General features: G+C 41.3%; 1 pseudogene; it reads right to left on the reverse strand.

Moving 5' to 3' along the window:
• Positions 1–961: 961 nt before the first annotated feature.
• On the reverse strand, positions 962–14,261 carry LOC125081751 (actin-3-like; annotated as a pseudogene).
• Positions 14,262–22,041: the final 7,780 nt, after the last annotated feature.

Consider the following 22,041-nt stretch of genomic DNA (forward strand, 5'->3'; position numbering starts at 1 on the left):
CCAGTTTCATCAAGATAGTAAGTAAAAATAACATCAGATACCAGGAAGGATAGCAAACATTAATACAACCATTATAGAAAGACCTGAAGAAGTCAGAGGTGACAAAGGATTCACTATCATATCTCCATTTGATTCACCAGTCTGGCTCTCTCAGAAACAGGATGGCCCCTGAAGAATGATATAGATTAAAACGATGAATAAGTTTACAGGTGTAAACGTAAAACATTTCCAATTCAAGGCAAGTAATGACCCCCCATGTTCTGACAGAGAAATACCTGGTAAGAGGAGAAACTGTGCAAGAAGCCTTGCACTTTGCCAACCCTATATGATTAGCAAGACAGAAGTAACAAGTGGACGGGGTACCTGGGTGGCTCAGGGGTTAAAACCTCTGCCTTCCGTTTGGGTCATGATCCCAGGGTCCTGCAATCAAGCCCCGCATCAAGCTCTCTGCTCGGCAGGGATACTGCTTTCTCCTCCCTCTGCCTGCTTCTCTGCCTACTTATGATCTCTGTCAAATAAATAAATAAAAACTTAAAAAAAAAAAGAAATAACAAATGGTCCAAGAACTCTTGCCAGCCTCTAGAGAAATCCTAGAATAGTCAGTTCTTACACATTAACACTGCACATATCAAGAAATTGATGATCTTGCAAGTTCTCACCAAGCCAATGGATTTCTCTTCCATAAACATGTCTCACCTCAGTTAGAACGTGACTAAACCACATGTACTAAGGATTTAAATCAAAGATATATGCAGGGTTTTAAATATATAAAGAGAACACTTAACTTGAATATAACATCAAAGTCAGCAGCAAATTTTACAATCCAGTGCTAAAACAGATAAATGATAAATTTCTTTTCAAAGGCTTATTCCAGTTTCATGAGGCCAGCAGGAGGTGAGGCAAATGTATACTTCTGAGTCATCTCATGAAACAAATGCTGTGAATCTTCTTGCAAGCCCATTTAGAAAAGGTCAGTGAATGGAGGGGCCGACTTGTCCTTCTTCTGCTTGCTGATCCACATTTGCTGGAGGGTGGACAGTGAGGCCAGGATGGAGTCCCCAATCCACACTAAGCACTTACTTTCAGGAGGAGTGATGATCTTGACCTTCATTGTACTGCAAGCCAAGGCAATGATCTATTTCTGCATCTTATTGGCAATGTCCCACCAGACACACCATGTTGACAGACAGGTCCTTCTAAATGTCAACATCACACTTTATGATGGAGTAGAAGGTGGTCTCATGGACATGGTCTCACAGGATTCAACACCCAGGAAGGAGAAAGGAAAGAGCTCCTCTGGACACCAGAGCCACTCATTGCTCATGTGATCACCTGGCTGTCTGGATGCTCATAATTCTACTGGACAAAGGAGGACAAAGTTGTGGCCATCTCCTGCTGCAAGCCCAGGGTGATATAGCAGGGTTCTTGTTGATGCCATGTATGATTTTTTTTGCTCAGTGGTAGAGAAGAATCTATACCCATGCTCCATGAGGATCTTTATGAGGAAGTCAGCCAGGTCCCAGCTAGCAAGGTCCAGACCCAGTATGACTGAAACTGGGTGTAGCCCTAGTAGATGGACACCCTGTGGGTGACCCCATCCCTAGGGCCCATTACAATACCAAAGATGTGGCCAGAGGCATAAAGGGACAGCACAGCCTATATGGCCACGTACCCGACCCAGGTGTTGAAGGTCTCAAACATGATCATAGTCATCTTCTGTCTGTTGCACTGCACTTGATGTTCAGGAGTGCCTCAGTGGGCAGTCCCAGGCACTCCTCCAGAACAACATGTAGCTCATTATAGAATGTGTGGAGCCAGGTTTTCCCCAATTCATCCCAGTTGGTGATGATGCTATGTCATGGTCAGGATGCAGCAATTACTCTGGACCCTGTCACCCATGTAGCTGTCATTCTACCTCATGCCCACCATGATGCCCTGGTGTTGGGTGCCTGATAATAAATGGGAATATTGCTAGCGGTCATCATCCCCAGCAAAGCCAACTTTACATTTGACAAAGCCATTGGTCAATGACTAGTATGATTTCTTTTTGCATTGCAATCTGTGGGGCCTGGAAGCAGAGGTGCCAGGAGACAGAGACACAAGAGCAGAGGGAGTGCAGGCTGCCTGCAGGAAGTGACATCACAAGTCTTTGTTGTGTTATCATTGTCTGCAGTTTCAGCTCCTGACTTCTCTTTGTTCTAGGCATTGTTTTAAATAATTTTAAATTTCCACATGGAAGAAGTTTTGTCCCCCCAATTTTTAGTGATTCTTAGTTATATTGTGTTGTTATTAGAGAATACTGTCTTAACTGTTTACTGTTCAGATTTGCTGAGGCTTTTCTTTGTGGCCTAATGGTTTTTGTGAGTATTCGTGGGCAATTGAAAGAGAAGTGTATTCCCTTTTAAGGATATTTAATTGGATATATTATCAATCAGATCTACCTTATCAACTATATAACTAAGGTTTCCATAATTATTTTTTATTTACTTGATCTCACATATACTGAGACACAGAAAGACAATGTAATTTTATCAAGTTTTCATTAGTAAATGGTAATGTTCTTTAGGGAAGGGCAAAACTGAATTCAGGCAGTTTGACTTCAGAACCTCAACTTTTAGCAATTATATCATGCTTTTCTCTGTGTGGCATCACTGGGGTGTCAAGCCATTCACTAGGAGGAACAGAGATCTCCCAGGGGAAAATCAAAAAAAGGATTGTGAGAACATGGGAGTTTGTGAAGCAATTTAGCAAGGTATACAGGAAGTCAGGTAATTCTCTGAGAAGCTGAAGAATTGTGCAAAATATAGCACACCTAGAGAGAAAGGAACTGTAAATTAATGGAATATTGGTCAGTGAAGTTCCTGAGGGTGTGGCCTACTTAGCAAGGTTGCAGTGTGATTGGGCAGGGGGGGTACAGTTAAGTTGGGGATTGTAAATGGCTAATGTCCAGTAACAGAGTGATTAGGGACAAGCTCCACCAACAATTTGTAAGAGGGTTATGATAGTGAGATAGTCATGGCTTACAGACCTCCCAACCTCTGACTGGGGAGCAAGATACGAGCTCTGAAGCAGGAGACTCCACCCACCAGATAACTGCAGGGGTAGGATACAAATGGGGAAGGCCCCTGAGTTGTTTGCCTGTGAAAGGGAGGCAACAGCTCCCTTGTGGTGGAGGATGGAGTAATCAGTAGCGCTCTACTGGCAAGACTTTAAGCAACTAAGAAAGGAGAAAAGTGTCTGTGCTGAAGAAGCTAGTTTGTTTACTAGTAGAAATGAGCTCACCTGAGGGATGTACTTTGGTAAAATGTCTAAAAGGGGACACAAACCAGAGCACTATAGTTACAAGGAAAAATTACTCTCTGCTTATCTTTAGGCCTCAGAAGTAGGAAGAATATTTGTACTTGGGTGCCTGGGTGGCTCAGTTCATTAAGCGTCTGCCTTTTGCTCAGGTCATGATCCCAGGGTCCTGGGATGGAGCCCCACAGTGGGGGTGGGGTGAGGGGGCGTCATCTGCTCAGTGGGGAGCCTGCTTCTCTCTCTCCCTCTGCCTGCGGCTTCTCCAGCTTGTGCTATTTCTCTCAAATAAATAAATTTTTAAAAAGATTTTATTTATTTGACAGAGAGAGAGAGAAATAGCACAAGCACAGAGAGGAAGGCAGAGGGAGAGAGAGAAACAGGATCCCTGCTGAGAAAGGAGTCCCACGTAGGGCTTGATCCCCAAACCCTTAGGATCATGACCTGAGCTGCAGGCAGATGCTTAACCAACTGAGCCACCCAGGAGCCCCAATAAATAAAATCTCAAAAAAAAAAAAAAAAAAAAAGAGAATATTTGTTCTCTACAAATTAGTTGCCCAACACCATAAGAAAAGGCCTTTCTTCTTTACTCACAAGGATGGATAATGCAAAACTCCACCAATATGCTAGGGAATAAATGGAACGGTTGTAAAACTGATTTCCTAGGTATCTGACAGTTTGGGATTGGGGAAGATGAGATAAGGTCTGTTTGAGAGGCTTGGCTTCTTAGGCTCGAAGTTATTTGGACTATGGAAAAGGAATTCCAGATCTGCTCTCATACTTTCACTTTAATGCCTCATACCCTGGAAGAAAAATATGGAGAGGCGGAACAGCTGGTTACTTAAAATTGTCCATTCTCAAGCAAGCAAGAGAAGATGTGGAATTAAATCAGGCCAGAAATGAAGTTGGCTGTGGAGGAGGGGTAAGGTTGAAGTGGCTCTCACACATCCAGCCTCTGGATGAAGGCAATGGGTAAGCAGTTGGTGCCAAAGGCAGCAAATCCCCTATCAGCCTGTGGTGATACTCTTCATCTGTAGGTGAAGACAAGGAGAGTAATTTGGTAACTAGCAACTGAGAACAGCATATCCTGGTGTCTTTCCTTACAGAAAGTTCTATTCTGGGGCAAAGAAAGGGAATTTGGGGAGCTTCACCAAGTGAGGGGCATACTGTGGCTTCTAGGGAAAGGGAAAATAAAGGGACTCCAGTTCTATGGGACAGTGACTCTGAGAGATGAAGAAGTCACCCAGAACTAACAAAAGCCAGTTAGAGCCCACCAACCAAAGAAAAGGTCATCAGGTCATACCTGATGTTTATTGTTAGGAAGAACTGATCATGGGATGTCTCAGTAAGAGAGGACAGGGTTGTGTTTGTGCTGGTCAGTTCTAAGAAGGGATGGGTTGTTCACTATGCTTGTAACTGCAGTAGGGTCTTCAATGTGTTTTGTTAGAAACATCGTTCTGTTGACCCAAGTCCTGTTGAAAACATTGTTTATCACAGTCTGACTGCTAGCAGAATTGTGCTGTCCTCTCTCAGGCTGGGATGAGAGTAAAGGTCCTGGTTGAGAAAAGTAATTTGGCTGAGTGGAAGGCCATAGAAAAGCCTCAGTAGGTTGTAGCTCTAGAGGAGCACTCAAGGAAGAATTCCATGAAAGCAGACCAATGGGAATTATGGCTTGTGTAGAGGCAGGAGGCTGCTCAACATAGTTGAAAGATCTAAGGTGAGACTCACCTCAGACACCCAGACGCTGTTTCTTGCACTTCCATGGATACTTTACTCTATGAGGAGATTTTGCCACATAGGGAGAGAATAACAAAATCATACTAAATGTAAGATACCATGTACTTCCCCTTCCTGTTGTGGTTGGCTTTGTGCTAGAACACACCTTGAGGAATTTGTTTTGAGTTATTAGCAGTTTCTTTCTCAGGCAAGCAAAGTTGGAGACAATACACTATTTACTATAAACTTCCTTTTTTTTAAAAGATGTTATTTATTTATTGGAGAGAGAATAAGCTAGAGAGAGAGCAAGCCAGAAAGAGAGAGAGAGCACAAGCTGGAAGAGAGGCAGAGGGAGAGGGAGAAGCAGACTCCCCAGCAAGCATGGAGCCCGATGCAGGACTCGATTCCAGGACCCTGAGACCATGACCCAAGCCAAAGGCAGATGCTTAACCATCTGAGCCACCCAGGCGCCCCTAAACTTCCTTTGTTCTGAAAAAGCAACAGGTTGGACAGATTTAATTTTGTAATGTCAGGCAAAAATGTTTTCTAAAATGGGAAGGGTTGAGATACCGTGAATCTAAAAATCTAAAATGTTCATGAGACCCTATAAAATACCGTGTGTGTGTGTGTGTGTGTGTGTGTGTGTGTGTGTGTTGTGTGAAGTTGTGACTCTACTCAACTTCTTTCTTCCTCTTTGAGAAGCCTTTTTTTAGGTTTAGATCACAGGAACAGGAGGAGGGACACACCCAACAGCTGTAGAAGCAGGAAGCATCTACTCTAAAACTGAAGAACAAAAACATGAAAATTGAGAGTGTTTGTACATATTTTGTTCCAACTAACTCTCTTTATAAAGTCCATATTTCAAAAAAAAATTTTTTTTTAAAGTCCATATTTCATCAGTGTATGATGGAGAAGGGAGATGCTTGGTTCTCTTTGTGCAATGTATCCAGCATGATGTAAGCAGTTTTATCTTTGTAAATTTATTGTTTCCTTTGGAGAGTATTTCTTTTCTAGATCACATTCCGGAATCATTAGGAGCTAAATCCCATTAGGCAGCAGGGAGGCAATTAATTACAGGAGTGATGTTTACTCATGCTGCAGGAGGGTCTGTGAAGAGGAACAGGTCTGAGCTTGGCTGAGGTCAGCATGAACTAAATTACTGATGAGACCTTTTAGAACTAAAAAATAAAGATGTTGAGGAGTGTGAAAAAATACAAGTAGCCCTTGCTTTTCATAATTTATGTAAATTTATGTAAAAGTAAATGAGCTACTTGTGTATCTCTGGAGGGGTTGCTGACTCCCACCTTTACGACAGGGAGGATGAGTAGTATCCAGTTTTCAGGAAAAAGCTTCTCTTTCAAGAAAGTGAAACCTAGATAGGAAATGGAAACTTAGTCTAAGGGGGGAATTTGTCTTTCTCTTTGAGTTTTCTTTGGGAACTGTATTGGAAGTAAGGTAGAAATGTTTGAGAGACTGTTGATTGCTAGGGGAACACTACCTCTGCATATCTGAAGGCAGGGGCTGTAAGCTGCAAATGAGTCACTGGTATTTTGTAAATCAGACTATATATTCTTTTTTATATTCATCACCCTTTTGTTCCCTCTGGTCCAGTCTTTCTCAAAATTTGGTATTCGGACTACCTCCACTAGAATCACCTGGAAGTTGTTAAAAGTAAAAATTCCTAGTCCCATACAGTATGGGCACAACTTGGAGATATTGTGGATTCTGTTCCAGTCACCACAATAAAGTGACTATTGCATTAAAGGAGGTCAAATAAATGTTTCAGTTTCCCAGTGCCTCTAAAAGTTATGTTTACACTATACTGTAGTCTATTAAGTGTACAATAGCATTATGTCTAGAAACAAGGTACATATCTGAATTTAAAAATACTTTTTTTAAAGATTTTATTTATTTATTTGATAGAGATCACAAGTAGGCAGAGAGACAGGCAGAGAGAAGGGGGAGGCAGGCTCCCTGCTGAGCAGAGAGCCCGATGTGGGGCTCGATCCCAGTACCCTGGGATCATGACCTAGGCTGAAGGCAGAAGCTTTAACCCACTGAGCCACCCAGGTGCCCCTAAAAATACCTTATTGCTAAAAAAAAAAAAAAAAATCAGGCTAACCATCACCTGAGCTTTCAGTGAGTCATAGTCATTTTGTGGGTGAAGGGTCTTGCCTCTGTGTTCATGGCCATTGACTCATTAGGGTGGTGGTTACTGAAGGTTGAGGTAGCTAAGGCAAATAAGGCAGCAATGAAGTTTGCCACATTAATTGACTCTTCCTTTCATGAATGATTTCTCTGTAGCATGCATGCTGTTTGATAGCATTTTACCCACGGTAGAACTTCTTTCCAAATTGGGAGTCAATCCTCTCAAACCCTGTTGCTGCTTCGCCAGCTAAGTTTATGGAATATTCTAAGTCCTCTTTTGTCATTTCAACAACGTTCAGTGCATCGTCACCAGGAGTAGATTCCACCTGAAGGAACCGTTTTCTTTGTTCATCCATCAGAACCAACCCCTCATCCACTAAAGCTCTGTCATGAGCTTGCAGCAATGTGGTCCCATCTTCAAGCTCCACTTGTAATTCTAGTTCTCTTGCTATTCCCACCACATCTGCAATGACTTCCTCCACGGAAATCTGGAACCCCTTAAAGTTATCCCTTAGAGTTGGAATTAACTTCTTCTACATTCCTGGTAATTTTGATATTTTGACCTCTTCCCATGAATCACAAATGTTCTTTTTTTTTTTTTTAAGATTTTATTTATTTATTTATTTATTTGACAGGCAGAGATCACAAGTAGGCAGAGAGGCCCGCAGAGAGAGGAGGAAGCAGGCTCCCTGCTAAGCAGAGAGCCCGATGCGGGGCTCGATCCCAGAACCCTGGGATCATGACCTGAGCCGAAGGCAGAGGCTTTAACCCACTGAGCCACCCAGGTGCCCCGAATCACAAATGTTCCTAATGGCATCTACAATAGTGAATCTTTTCCAGAAAACTTTTCATCGACTTTGTGGCTAGATGCATCAGAAGAATCACTGTCTGTGGAAGCTATAGCCCTATGAAATGTATTTCTTCAATAATAAGACTTGAGTCGAAATTACTTCTTGATCCATGAGCTGCCAGATGGATTTTATGTTAGCAGGCATGAAAACAACATACATTCAAGTACATATCTCCATCAGAGCTCTTGGCTCACCAGGTGCATTATTAATACGTACTATTTTGAAAGGAATCTTTTCTTCTGAGCAGTGGGTCTCAACAGTGGGTTTAAAAGATTCAGTAAGCCACGCTGTAAACAGATATGCTGTCATCCAGGCTTTGTTGCTCCACTTAGAGAGTAAACACATAGTAAACCTAGAATAATTCTTTTTTTTTTAAAGATTTATTTACTTATTTTCGATAAAGAGAGAGAGCATGAGCAGGAGAAGAGGCAGAAGGAAAGGGAGAAAGTCCTCAAGCAGTCTCCCTGCTGATCATGGAATCTAATACAGGGCTTGATCCCAGGACCTGGAGATCAAGCTGAAAGCAAGAGTTGGACGTTTAACCAACTGACCCACCAGGTGCCCTAACTTAGCATTGTTCTAAAGAGACCAAGAATTTTCAGAATGGTAAATGAGCAATTGACTTCATTTTAAAGTCACCAGCTGCAGGAGTTCCTAGCAAGAGAGTCAGCCTATCCTTTGGAGCTTTGAAGCCAGGCATTGCCTTCTCCTTTCTAGCTATGCAAGTCTTAAATGGCATCTTCTTTCAGTAGAATGCTGTTTGGTCTACACTGAAAATCTGTTTTTTAGAGTAGCCACCCTCACTGATTATCTTAGCTACATCGTCTGGATCATTTGCTGTAGCTTCTCCATCAACATTTGCTGCTTCACCGTGCACTTGATATTATAAACATGGCCTCTTTCCTTAAACTCCATACTGCAACCTCTGTCAGCTACAAACTTTTCTACTGCAGCTTCCTCACCTCTCTCACCCTTCACAGAATTAAAGAGGTAGGGACTTGTTCTGGATTAGACTTTGGCTTAAGGGAATATTGTGGGTGGTTTGATCCTCTGTCCAGATCACTCAAACTCTCCGTATCAGCAATAAGACTATTCAGCTTTCTTATCACTCATGTGTCCACTGGGCTAGTGCTTTTAATTTCCTTCAAGAACTTTTGCTTTGCATGTATAACATGGCTAAATGGAGCAAAATACCTAGCCTTTGGCCTGTCTCATCTTTCAACATGCCTTCCTCACTAAGCTTAATTGTTTCTAGCTTTTGATTCAAGTGAGAGATGTGAGACTCTTCCTTTCCCTTGAACACTCAGAAGCCATCGTAGGGTAATAAGTAGCCTTAATTTTAATATTGTTGTGTCTTGGGGAATAAGTCCCAAGGAAAGGGAAGGAGACAGGAACACTGGTGATTGTAGCAGTCAGAACACACACATTTGTCATATAAGTTTGCCATTTGAAATGTGCACAGTTCATGGTGTCCCAAAGTAATTATAATAGTAACATCAAAGATCATTCATCACAGATCACCATAACAAATATGATAATGAAATACTTTGAAATACTGCAAGAATTACCTAAATATGACACAGAGACAAAAAATAAGCAAATGCTGTTGGAAATATGGCATCAACAGACTTGTTCTATGTAGGGATGCCACAAACCTTCAATCTGTAAACAAATAAACCACAGTATCTGTGAAATGCAGTAATGTGAAGCATGATGAGATGAGGTACACCTATACTTGACTAATTTAAAATCGCTGGATATGGAACCTAGGAATCTGTGTCTCAAATACCCCTCACAGGGCTTTTTTTCTTCTGCATATTAAGTCTGATCACCCCAGCAGGATCTCAGCTGTGTTGCCAGCGATTAAGGAGAAGATCTGTACTCATAACAGTGACAGAATTTTAAAGAGGGAACTTGCGGTGAACACAACATAAAGAGATTCCCAAGTGGAAGATTGGAGCTTTACTATCTAGCTTTTTTATAGAGCCTGTGTGTAAATTCACCTCCTATCGACAACTGAGGAGACTTATTTTGTTATTGCAGGTGATGATAATTTCCTGTAGACTTTGACTCTTTCTTTCTAGAGAAGCTTACACATACCTTATCTTTGGTTTGTCATCAGACGAAGCCTGAAACTTTCAAGTTGGGCTGGTGTTAAATCCTTATGAAGGTGTTTTGCTTTAAGCCAGACAATATTGTTCTGCTACCATTTGAGTAGGATCTGTCTTGGGTATTTTGGTTCTGTCTTCTCCAAGTACTACAATGACTCCTCACGAACATTTTATTTGGAGCCAGTGTCAAAGGTTGGAAGCTAATGACCTAGCCTGCCTGACCACTCACACAGGACTGAAGGGAGCCTCAGAAAGAGCAAATACTTCCTTCTTTAATATTTTCTCGCTGCGTCACTTACCTGCCATGTCCAGCCTACCATATGCTTACACACTGCCTCCTTTCCTTCCCTCTGCATGAGGTATCTTATCACTAATCTATAAAAGCAAAACTCACACTTCGTACTGCTTCCGGTATGATTAAGCATATCACATACTATAGTTAGAAGCAAAATTAAACCATTTTACACTGCTGGATAAATTGAAAATAGTAGGGTCATCCTGACTTGTTCTGGTCTCCAGAATAATAAACCCTGGGAAGTTTCTTGCAAACCTGGATTCTCTAAAAAAAGTTGTCCCCCACCCCCCACCCCAACTATGAACAGGCTAAAGTGAAGTTGGTACCCTTGATAATTTTACCTTTCTTTCCCTTTAAGTGTGTTTTGAATTTGGTGAGCCAATCTTTCTGGCTTCCTCAGAAAGTCTGACACCCTTGCACTGACGATGAGTGAAGTTTGTCCTTCCTTTCCTAAATGTGACAGTCTCCTTAGTTTTCCTTTGGTGTTCCCTTCCAGCCCTTTCTATTGTGCCTTCCAGAAACCCTTCCACTGCACTAAGGTTACTTCAATTTTTTTCCCATCTCAATAAAAGCAACATTATTCAGCCAGTGGCCTGAACCCAAAACCTAGTAGTCATTTTTGACTACTACCTCTCCCCATTCCCTTCCGTTATATCCTAAAAGCCTTTCATAGTAGTCCATAACAGAACCATGATCTCTTTATTTATTAATCCATTTATTTATGTATGTATGAGAGTTTTTAGTTTTAATCTATTGCAATTTGAAATCATCTTTATTGAGATATAATTCACATACCATAAAATTCACCCATTTAATGTGTACAGTTCAATGATTGTATGTATATTCGCAGGGTTGTACAACCACAGTCTAACCTTAGATATTTTTATCACCCAAGAAAGAAATCGTCACCCTTTAGCTGTTAACTATAATCTCTCACTTGGGTTCCCATAACAGTCTCCAACAAGTTGTGGTCCATTCACTATGCTACAGTCAGAACTTTCCTCTTTTTTTTTTTTTCAAGATTTTATTTATTTATTTGACAGACAGAAATCACAAGTAGGTGGAGAGGTAGGCAGAGAGAGAGGAGGAAGCAGGCTCCCCACTGAGCAGAGGGCCTGATGTGGGTCTCAATCCCAGGACCCTGGGATCACAACCGGAGCCGAAGGCAAAGGATTTAACCCACTGAGCCACCCAGGTGCCCCCAGAGAGAACTTTCTAAGGGGGCAAATCTAAGTGTGCCTTATCCCAGATTAAAAACCTTCCATAGTTCCGTACTCTCATTGTTGTCCCGGCACAGTACAAAAACTTGAGGTTGAATCTAGGGCCATTAGGAACTAACCCTTTTTCTAAATTCTAGAATAGTATTTAAATAGTATTTTAGAATCATCTGGGGACCATGTTTAGTTAAATAGTATTTTAGAATCATCTGGGGACCATGTGTCTTTTCAGAAAATTGACAAACCCCAGGAATGTGTATGCCAATGTTGATACGTGCTCAGATATGTTCTCCCTCTCTCCTGGAGAAAAGATGATAAATTACATTAGATTTTCCAAGGTTTAGATTATCTAGAAGAGAAGATTAACTATATATAGTTTTACTCATTTTATAGTTTTGTATTGTTTGTACTTTTATTACACTTACGGAGTGGGAGACACAATCACATTTTCAGATTTGAGGATTCTAAAGATCTTTCCTGCCTGGGACATGTCAAGGGTATATGCAGTCCAGGGCACAAAAAGTCTTAGTTGGGGAAATAAAGTCTAAAGTGAGCCTTGTTAGTTAAACAAAGGGGTGGGGAGGTGGTTGGTAGAGGATAGAGCTAGAAGAGCCACAGAAAGGGAAAAGGAGTCTATTGGAGGGGAGGAGTGCAATGCCAGCTCCACAGTGAGTCTGATCCTTATACCCTGGGTGTGGGGTGGAGGATGCTTTTTTGTTCATCTTCGAACCTCTAGGGCTTGGCACACAGTATACATAGGATTAGCAGCAAGTGCCAAATGGATTAACAAACAAGTGAATACATCGAATAAGGCATCCCAGTTATTTATGTTTCTGTGCCTGTTTTATTCATCTCTGATTCATTAATCTTACATGCAGTACTTGTTGAATTGCCCTCAGGAGCATAGCTAGATAGAGGCTAGCTCACTCATAGCTCACTTCTCTTGTCCTTAACCACCATGGTGAGTCTTAAATGCTGTACAAGTAAACATACACTCCTCCTCTGAGACTTCTCAGAGGTTCACAAACCACAGCTTCTTTTCTGATAATTAGTTTCGTTTCTCCTCGGTTAGCCACACCTTTTATGGGTGAGCAACATTTTCCTGAAGCTGTGCATTTTAAATATTCAAACCTTTGTATTTTAGGTGAATACAGACGTTTTATCTAGTGTATTTAAAAGAGCACAGAAGTGTGTACTTTTGAATCTGCCATGGTGCCTAATGTCTTAATGGTAATAGAAGCCATCTGAAGAAAATCTTGATGTGTTTGCCAAAACAGCACTTTGCCTCTGACTTCTAGTTAATCAAAACAGATTTCATTAAAACTGAAACTTTCAGAAAAAACAACCAGTTTTGCCTAAAGTTTAAACAACACTGACAAATACTAGAATTTATTTTGAATTAGATTTATGATTCTTTACCAGAGTATAAGTTTTCAAAACAATGACACAGCTTAATACCTTTCTACAGTTTTAGAGGATTTCAAGAAAATTTGATACTTGGTGTGAATATATGTAGAGGCAATACAGGGAACTGAATTAATGGAAAAAATGGTTCATGGGGCGCCTGGGTGGCTCAGTCGGTTAAGCATCTGCCTTCAGCTCAGGTCATGATCCTGAGGTCCTGGAATCGAGCCCCATATTGGGCTTCCTGCTCAGCAGGGAGCCTGCATCTCCCTCTCCCTCTGCTGCTCCCCCTGCTTGTTCTCTCTCTCTCTCTCTCTGTCAAATAAATAAATAAAATCTTTAAAAAAAATTGTTCAGTTCACAATAGCATATGAATCCCAAATGAACTTATCCATCGTGTATAAATGCTTACGCTTCAGAGTCGAATAAATTCAGATTTTAGTCCCAGCTCTGTCAATTACTAAACATACGACCTCGGCCAAGTGATCTGCCTTTATGTCCCAGTACAGAAATAGTATTTATCCAACAGAATTAATTGAAATAAGTGCCTCAGTTACACATTAATGGCAGTTATCATCAAGACAACGTTCACACTAAGAATATTAATTTGCAATGTATCAGTCATGGTTTTTAGTTGCAGGGGAAAAAATGATCTCTAGCTCTTGTAAAATCAGACACAGTATTTTTGACTGGGAATGTATGTAGCTTGTGGATTTCCTGGGAATTTGGCACACCTGACTTGAGAGCTACATAGCCAAAAGCATAACGAGAATCAAGAACTGCTTCCATGAGAACCCCACTGCCAGCTGCCCCTTGCACAGTGGACACTACCTTGCTCTACTGTGGGCTAAGAGTGCCTCTGTTGCCTCCACTAGCTGGAATGCTGTGGTTGCTGCCCCATTAATGTCTGATTGGTTACATGAGTGTATCAAGAGGCCTGGGAGGCTAGAACAAGGAGTTTCTGGCATCCACAGCCACACCTTCAGTCAGAGATGGGCTCTGTCTGGCACCTACATTTATATGATGAGGAATCCTCCAAACATAGGAGCCTGAGAGGCTGAGTAGCCAAAAATACACAAGTATGCATTATCCTTCCTAGAGAGCCACAAATTTTAGAGATTACCTTGACTCCTCTCTTTTCCCCATACTCCAAACCCCTGACAAGTCTGTCAGCTTCACCTTCAAAATACATCAGAACATGACCACTGTGCCTCAGCTCCACCATTACCAGCCTAGAGCAAGCCCTTATTATCTCCGCCCTGGATTATTAAATTAGCTTCCGGTCATTAAGCCTCTTATAGTCTATCTTCAAAATAGCAGTCAGAGTAGTTCTCTTAAAGAATATGTCAGGGGGCACCTGGGTGGTTCAGATAATTGAGCATCTGCCTTCATCTCAGGTCATGATCTCTGGGTCCTGGGATCGAGCCCCAGGCCGGGCTCCCTGCTCAATGGGGAGTTTGCTTCTCCCTCTGCCTCTCCACCTCCACTCGTGCTCTCTCTCTCTCTTTCTCGAAATGAACAAGTAAAAATCTTCAAAAACCTCTGACTTAAAAAAAAATATGTCGGGCGCCTGGGTGGCTCAGTGGGTTAAGCCTCTGCCTTCAGCTCAGGTCACGATCCCAGGGTCCTGGGATGGAGCCCCGCATCGGGCTCTCTGCTCAGCAGGGAGCCTGCCTCTCCCTCTCTCTCTGCCTGCCTCTCTGTCTACTTGTGATCTCTGTCTGTCAGATAAATAAATAAAATCTTTAAAAAATATATATATGTCTGACCATATCATTCCCTTGCTCAAAGTCCTCCAATACTTTCCCTTTTGTTCAGGGTGAATGCCAAAATTATATAGTAACCTACAAGGCCCTTTCTATTCGTCCTTCTCTGCCCCATTCATCTCTCTATTATTATTATTCTCACTCTCTATTACTCTATCACAATGCCCATGGTGTTCAAAACTCAGGATCTTTGCACTTGTTTTTCCCTCTACCAAGAACATTTGTCTCATTGATCTTTACAACTTATTCCTTTATTTCCTTCAGCTTTCTTCTCAAATATCATCTATCAGAAAATGTTCTCTGTTATATAAAATTGTGACCCTGTGGCCCCCAGGACTCCCATCCTTTTAAATGTTTCTTCATAGCACTCTAATCACCATCTGACATTCTGTATATTTCATTGTTAAATTGTTTCTGCCTCCCCCTATTGAATATAAGCACCATGAAAACAGGAAATTGATTTATGTCCTCAACATCTAGTTGGCACACAAAAAATATTTGATGAATGTATGAATGATAATAGATCTTTAATTATCACTTTATCTTCTAAATAAGATACATAAGGTACACTACTTACTGTACAAAATGTATAAAATAGTGTCTGCACAAAATGTCATCCTTCTTTTATACTGTTGCCGGAGACATGTTTTTTTGTTTTTTTGTTTTTTTTTTTTTTTAGAGAGATCACAAGTAGACGGAGAGGCAGGCAGAGAGAGAGAGAGAGGGAAGCAGACTTCTTGCTGAGCAGAGAGCCCGATGTGGGACTCGATCCCAGGACCCTGAGATCATGACCTGAGCCGAAGGCAGCGGCTTAACCCACTGAGCCACCCAGGCGCCCCCGGAGACATGTTTTTAAGATAGATCTTGTTATGCCACTCACACGTACATACATACATACATTTTCTCTTGCTTCTTACTGCTGATAGGTGTGTTTCTCAATTTGGGGTATGAGAAGTTGGAAAAATCACAGAACAAAGTAATACATCGTTCTAGTCTAGAGTGTCAAATTTTACTTTTAGCATTTGAGGGAGAAAGTTTCTAATTTTATTCCTCTTAAAAAGTTTGCCACAAGGGGTGCCTGGGTGGCTCAGTGGGTTAAGGCCACTGCCTTGGGCTCAGGTCTTGATCCCAGGGTCCTGGAATGGAGCTCCACGTTGGGCTCTCTGCTGGGCGGGGAGCCTGTTTCCTCCTCTCTCTCTCTCTGCCTGCCTCTCTGCTTACTTGTGATAAATAAAATCTTTAAAAAAAAAAAGTTTGCCACATGCATGTTAATATAGAAATTTATATTTGTATACAAAATAATATACAAATTTAGTTCAGTTGGGTAGAAATCATGAAAATCCAGGAAGGGAAAAAAATCTGTATAAGCAGTGAGTGATTAGAAAATTTGTTCCTTCTGTGTTGTTAGGTAAACTTGTCTGTGTTGTAATTGAATCAGAAAGCACAGGGTAGTTAAGAACAATATGAAAAAGGATTTGGGGGAATCTCATAATGAGCTTGATGTGGAGGCAGATAACAGTTTTCCGAGCATAGCTAAGTCTTTAGTTGTAAGCAATACCAGTCAATTTTAAAAGCTTATACAGTACTTATTAAACTATGGGTTTCGCTACTGTAGAAATGGCAATTGAATACAATGTCAAGTGTCTCTCTCTCTTTCTCTCTCTTTTAAGATTTTATTTATTTATTTGACAGAGCACAAACAGGGGGAGTGACAGGCAGAGGGAGATGCAGGCTCCCTGCTGAGCAAGGAGCCTGATGTGGGACTCCATCCCAAGACCCTGAGATTATGACCAGAGCTGAAGGCAGACACTTAACTGAGTGAGCCACCCAGGCATCCTTCAAGTGTCTCTTATGTGAGAAAATACTAAGCAAAAAGAGAAAGAAATCATCACTCTTTCAGTGATACTTAAGAACCAACTCCATGACACCTAAAGGTTAGGTGGTTTGCTCTATAGGATATCAAAGCACTATGAAGCTAGATTATTAAGGCAGTGCAATATTACTTGAGAGGAAAAAAATAACCCATACAACATGCTAGAAAACCTGGGAATGGAAGCATGCATTCAGTTATGTGGGACGTAGCAGGGAAAAGATAGGCTCACTGCTCAATAAATGATGCTCGATTATTCATTAAAAAAGAATGACGTAGGTTCCTTTGTCAGTATGATACAGAGCAACTCCATACAAATCAGAGGAAAAACTTTTAATGGAAAATATTTAAACTTTAAGAATAAAATTTGAGAAAGCATTGGAAGTAGAGGAATTTTTAAAAAATATTTTATGTATTTATTTGACAGAGATCACAAGTAGGCAGAGAGGCAGGCAGAGAGAGAGAGAGAGAGAGGGAAGCAGGCTCCCTGCTGAGCAGAGAGCCTGATGTGGGGCTCAATCCCAGGACCCTGGGATCATGACCTGAGCCAAAGACAGAGGCTTTAACCCACTGAGCCACCCAGGTGCCCGGAAGTAGAGGAATTTTTAAAAGGAGACCAGAAAGCACAACCATAAAGGAAATAATAAATTCAATCATATTAAGTACTACTGTTCATTAAAAGATCTCCCAAAGAAGGGAAAATACAAGCCACAAACAGAAGAAAGATGTCAATAAGACTTTTAATAAGTTAATGTTATTAATTATTAATAATACATTAATAATTTATTAATAAGTTAATAAGTTATTAATAAGTCAATAAGACATACTAAACCAGCCAAGGTTTAGTAGTCACTATGTAGAGAGAACCCCTAAAAATCAACAGGAAATTCAAACCCATAGAAAAATCAGTGCACAGCATGAAGAGGCATTTCACAGAAGAGAAAACACAATCAAGGAATACACATATGGAAAGATGCTCAGTCTCATTTATAGGGAGGGAAATGCAAATTACAACCACAATGATATACTATTCACATTCACCAGACTGATAAACTTTCTTTTTTAAAGATTTTATTTATTTATTTGACAGAGAGAGATCACAAGTAGACAGAGAGAGAGGAGGAAGCAGGCTCCCTGCCAAGCAGAGAGCCCGACCCGATGCGGGACTTGACCCCAGGACCCTGAGATCATGACCCGAGGCAGAGGCTTAACCCACTGAGCCACCCAGGCACCCCCTGATAAATATTTTTTAAAGTAAAAAACACTCCTAAGTGTTGACAAGGAAATGGAACAGCAGGAACTCTTCTATAGTGCTGGGGAGAAAAAACTGGCATTATCTGGTAAATTTATAAGTACATGTAATCCCTGACACTTGATATATATCCTATGTAATATTTCTATTGCATAAGAACACCAGAATATAACACACAAATATTCTTAGAAGTCTGCCTTTTTAAAAAGCAAAAACAAACAAGAAACCCAAATCCTGGAAATAATTAAAATGTCCATTAAGGGGTGCCTGGGTGGCTCAGTCAGTTAAGCCTCTGCCTTCGCTAGGGTCAGGATCCCAGGGTCCTGAGATTGAATGCCTCCACCACCTCCCTGCTCAATGGGGAGCCTGCTTCTCCTGCTCCCCCTACTTGTGCTCTCTTTCTCTCTCAATAAATAAACAAATCTTAAAAAAAAAAAAAGTCCACTGAGTCCACCTTCTGCCTGGCACTGGCTAGTGGTTCCATGGTTACTGCATTCCATCTCGTGTGGCTCCAGTGGCTCTGGAGGTCACAATTTCGGCCCCAATGGGGCCCTGGACATGCCTGTGGATGTAGGAACAGAAGGTGGGGCGACAGCTCCAGGGAAGTAGTGTATACTACCATCAGCTCCATGTTGGACCAAATCTGCTCCTGTCTGGACTACCCAGAGAAGAATGACCGCCTCCACACCTGGCTCTGGGAGCTGCTTGAATCCAACTGGTCTTGAGCTGCTAGTAGCAGCTTGGGGATGTTCCTAGCAATGCCATCGAATAGGCTGTGGGAGCCCCCAACCCACCCCAAATCTGCCTCTCAGGGCTAGGTTCTGGCCTGGGCACTCATCACCTGGCTTAGATACCTCTCAAGGGCTGACCTACAGGTCTCCTGGTTAGTTTGCCTGCCTGGGCCCTCCCTTGTGCCTGGGTCAGCTCCCACCACCTGGCATCCCTTCATCGGGTCAGGTCTGAGCACGCAACCCCTCCTACCATGCCTGCCTGCTCAATTCCTTGGCACTCCCCACTCTGCCCAGGCCTTGAGTGTCCACATTGAATGGGTCTCCAACACCAAAAATTAATAATAATAATAATTAATAAAGAATTGATTAAAATGTCCATTGAAAGTAGAATGAAAAAATTATGGTATATTTACATCAAGAAATACCATATAGCAGTAAAAAAAAAAAAAGAACCACAGCTACATTCATCATGAATGAATCTCAGAAATATTTGAGCAAAAAAAATAGTTGCAGAAGAATATATAAATGTATATATGATATCTGTGACTTATAATATGAAATGTATATTTGGTCTTGCTGTTCCTGACACATAGCCTTAAAATCCTTGGAATTTCTTAAGTGAGAAGACTGATAAAAGTGTCTTTTGTTATTCTTAACAGCCCCCTTTCAAATACATCTGAGTTAATGAGGGGATTTTTAAAAATTTTTTATTTTTATTTTTTTGGGTGATAGGATTTTTAGATTTTTAGAAAGTCCTTAAGGATGGGAGCCCATTGCCAGTGGAAACAACCAAAAGTAGGGGAATTTTCAGTCCCACCCATCTCACCAGCCCACCTCCTAGAAAGGGAGATGAGCTAGAGGTTGAATCGGTCACCAATGGCCAATGATTTAATCAATCATGCCTATGTAATGAAGCCTCCACAAAAACCCAAAGGGATAGGGTTTGGAGAGCTTCTGGGTTGTTGAACACACAGGGGTTCTGGAATAGTGGAGAGCCCAGAGAGAGGATGGAAGGAAGCTCCATGTCCATTCCCCCATGCCTCACACTAGGCATCTCTTCCACCCACCTCTTCCTGAATTATATTCTTTTATGATAAACCTGTAATCTACTAAGTAAATGTTTTCCTGAGTTCTGTGAGTTGCTCTAACAAATTAATTGAACCCAGGGAGGGGGTGGTGGGAACCTCCGATTAATAGCCATTGGGTCAGAAAGAAGCACAGGTAACAGCCTGGGCTTGTGATTAAGCATCTGAAATGCGGCAAGGGGACAGTGACTCAACCCTTAGCCTGTGGGATCTAATAAACTGTAGGGTGCCCAGCTGGTGTCGCAAAATTGCTTGATGTGTGGAAAACTCATGCATCTCGTGTCAGAAATGAAGTAGTGTTGTAGTAGAATATTGAGAATGGAGAAGACACCCAGCAGGAATGTGTTGTTTGTCCCTAATGCTATATAAAATTCAAAATCTTTCAAAAACCAAATAATCTATTGTAAACAAAAGGAAAAAGGATGCCTACACATTTCAGGATGGAGAATACTTCAGTTGTAAAGAGATGCTATTTTGGGAGGGGCATACTGGGCCTTCAGAATATTAGGAATGCTCTTTTTCTTAAGTTGGGTGGTGGCTATGATGAAGAACAGGTGGAAGGCAGGCAGGCAGGGACAAGCAACCCCCTGCCCTAAGAGGAAACCGCCCTTAGCAGGATTTTATACCAGCCTGGAAAGAACCCTCCACCCTTTCCCACATGACAGGTAGATGACAAAAACCTGATTGGGTGACCAACTCACGGTGCATTAATCAAATTAAAACAGCTCTCTAGCAAGCCCATAAACATCTCTAGACTTAGAAACCGTGGTGGCAACTCTCTTGGTTCCCTCCCTCTTCCAGTGCTTTGTACTATCAATCAATAACTTCACCGTAGCTCAATAAAACTTGCTTTGCTGCCCATCATTCTGTCTGGTCTACCTCTTTATTCTTCAAAGCAGCATAAGCAAGAACCCTGGGCACCAAAGGAAAATAAATCCTCTAACAGCTACATATATCTTTGTCTTTATTTATTTATTTATTTATTTATTTATTTATTTTTTAAAAAATTTATTTACTTATTTGACAGACAGAGATCACAAGTAGGCAGAGAGGAAGACAGAGAGAGAGGAGGAAGCAGGCTCCCCATGGAGCAGAGAACCCCATGTGGGGCTCAATCCCAGGACCCTGGGATCATGACCCGAGCCAAAGGCCGAGGCTTTAACCCACTGAGCCACCCAGGTGCCCCTATCTTTGTCTTTTAACAGTTAGATTATATATATTCTTTGGATGTATGAAATTTCTCATGATGTAAATGTAAAAATGTAGACATAGATTGGGAACATGTAAGTCTTTGTAGAGGTACCATTAGTTTAAGATGCTAAGTAACATATTTCATATATGAAGAAAATATTCAACTACATGGATTTTTTTGTACCCACCATATGTTTATTGCAGCATTATTTACAACAGCCAAGATATGAAAGCAACCTAAGTGTCCACTGATAGATGAATAGATAAAGAAGATATGATATGTGTGTGTGTATACACACACACACACACACACACACACACGATGACATATTATTCAGCCATAAAAAATGAAATCTTGCCATTTGGGACAACATGGAGGGACCCAGAGAATTTAATGCTAAGTGAAAAAGTCAGACCGAGAAAGATAAAGTACCATATGATTTCACTCATATGTGGAATATTAAAAAACAAAATAAGTGAACAAAGGAAAAAGAGACAAACAAAAACCAGACTCAAATACAGAGAACAAGCTGTTGCAACACGTGGGTGTGGGGATGGAAGAAATAGGTGAAGGGGATTAAGAGTACACTTATCTTGAGAAGCACTGAGAAAGGTACAGAACTGTTGAATTATTGTATTGTACTCCTGAAACTAATATAATACTGTATGTTAATTACATATCAAAAAATGTTATCAAGAAAAATCATTGATAGTTTTGGAATGTTTGTTACAGCAACGAAAGCTGACTGGTGGGGCGCCTGGGTGGCTCAGTGGGTTAAAGCCTCTGCTTTTGGCTCAGGTCATGATCCCAGGGTCCTGGGATCAAGCCCCACAGCAGGCTCTCTGCTCCAGAGAGAGCCTGCTTCCTCCTCTCTCTCCCTGCCTGCCTCTCTTGCCTACTTGTAACCTCTGTCTGTCAAATAAATAAAATCTTAAAAAAAAAAAAAAGCTGACTGGTATTGCTGATAGAGATGGGGAATTTCTTATTGGTGACAAAGCTTCCCTATCTCCCCTTGGTAAAGAATAATTGGAAGAACAAGTCTGGGTCTGAGTTTTGGGCATATTTACTAACATATTTTGAGTTCCAGCTTCTTAATCTATAAAATGATT

The sequence above is a fragment of the Lutra lutra genome, chromosome 12 (assembly GCF_902655055.1).
Source record: "Lutra lutra chromosome 12, mLutLut1.2, whole genome shotgun sequence".
Classification (NCBI taxonomy): domain Eukaryota; kingdom Metazoa; phylum Chordata; class Mammalia; order Carnivora; family Mustelidae; genus Lutra; species Lutra lutra.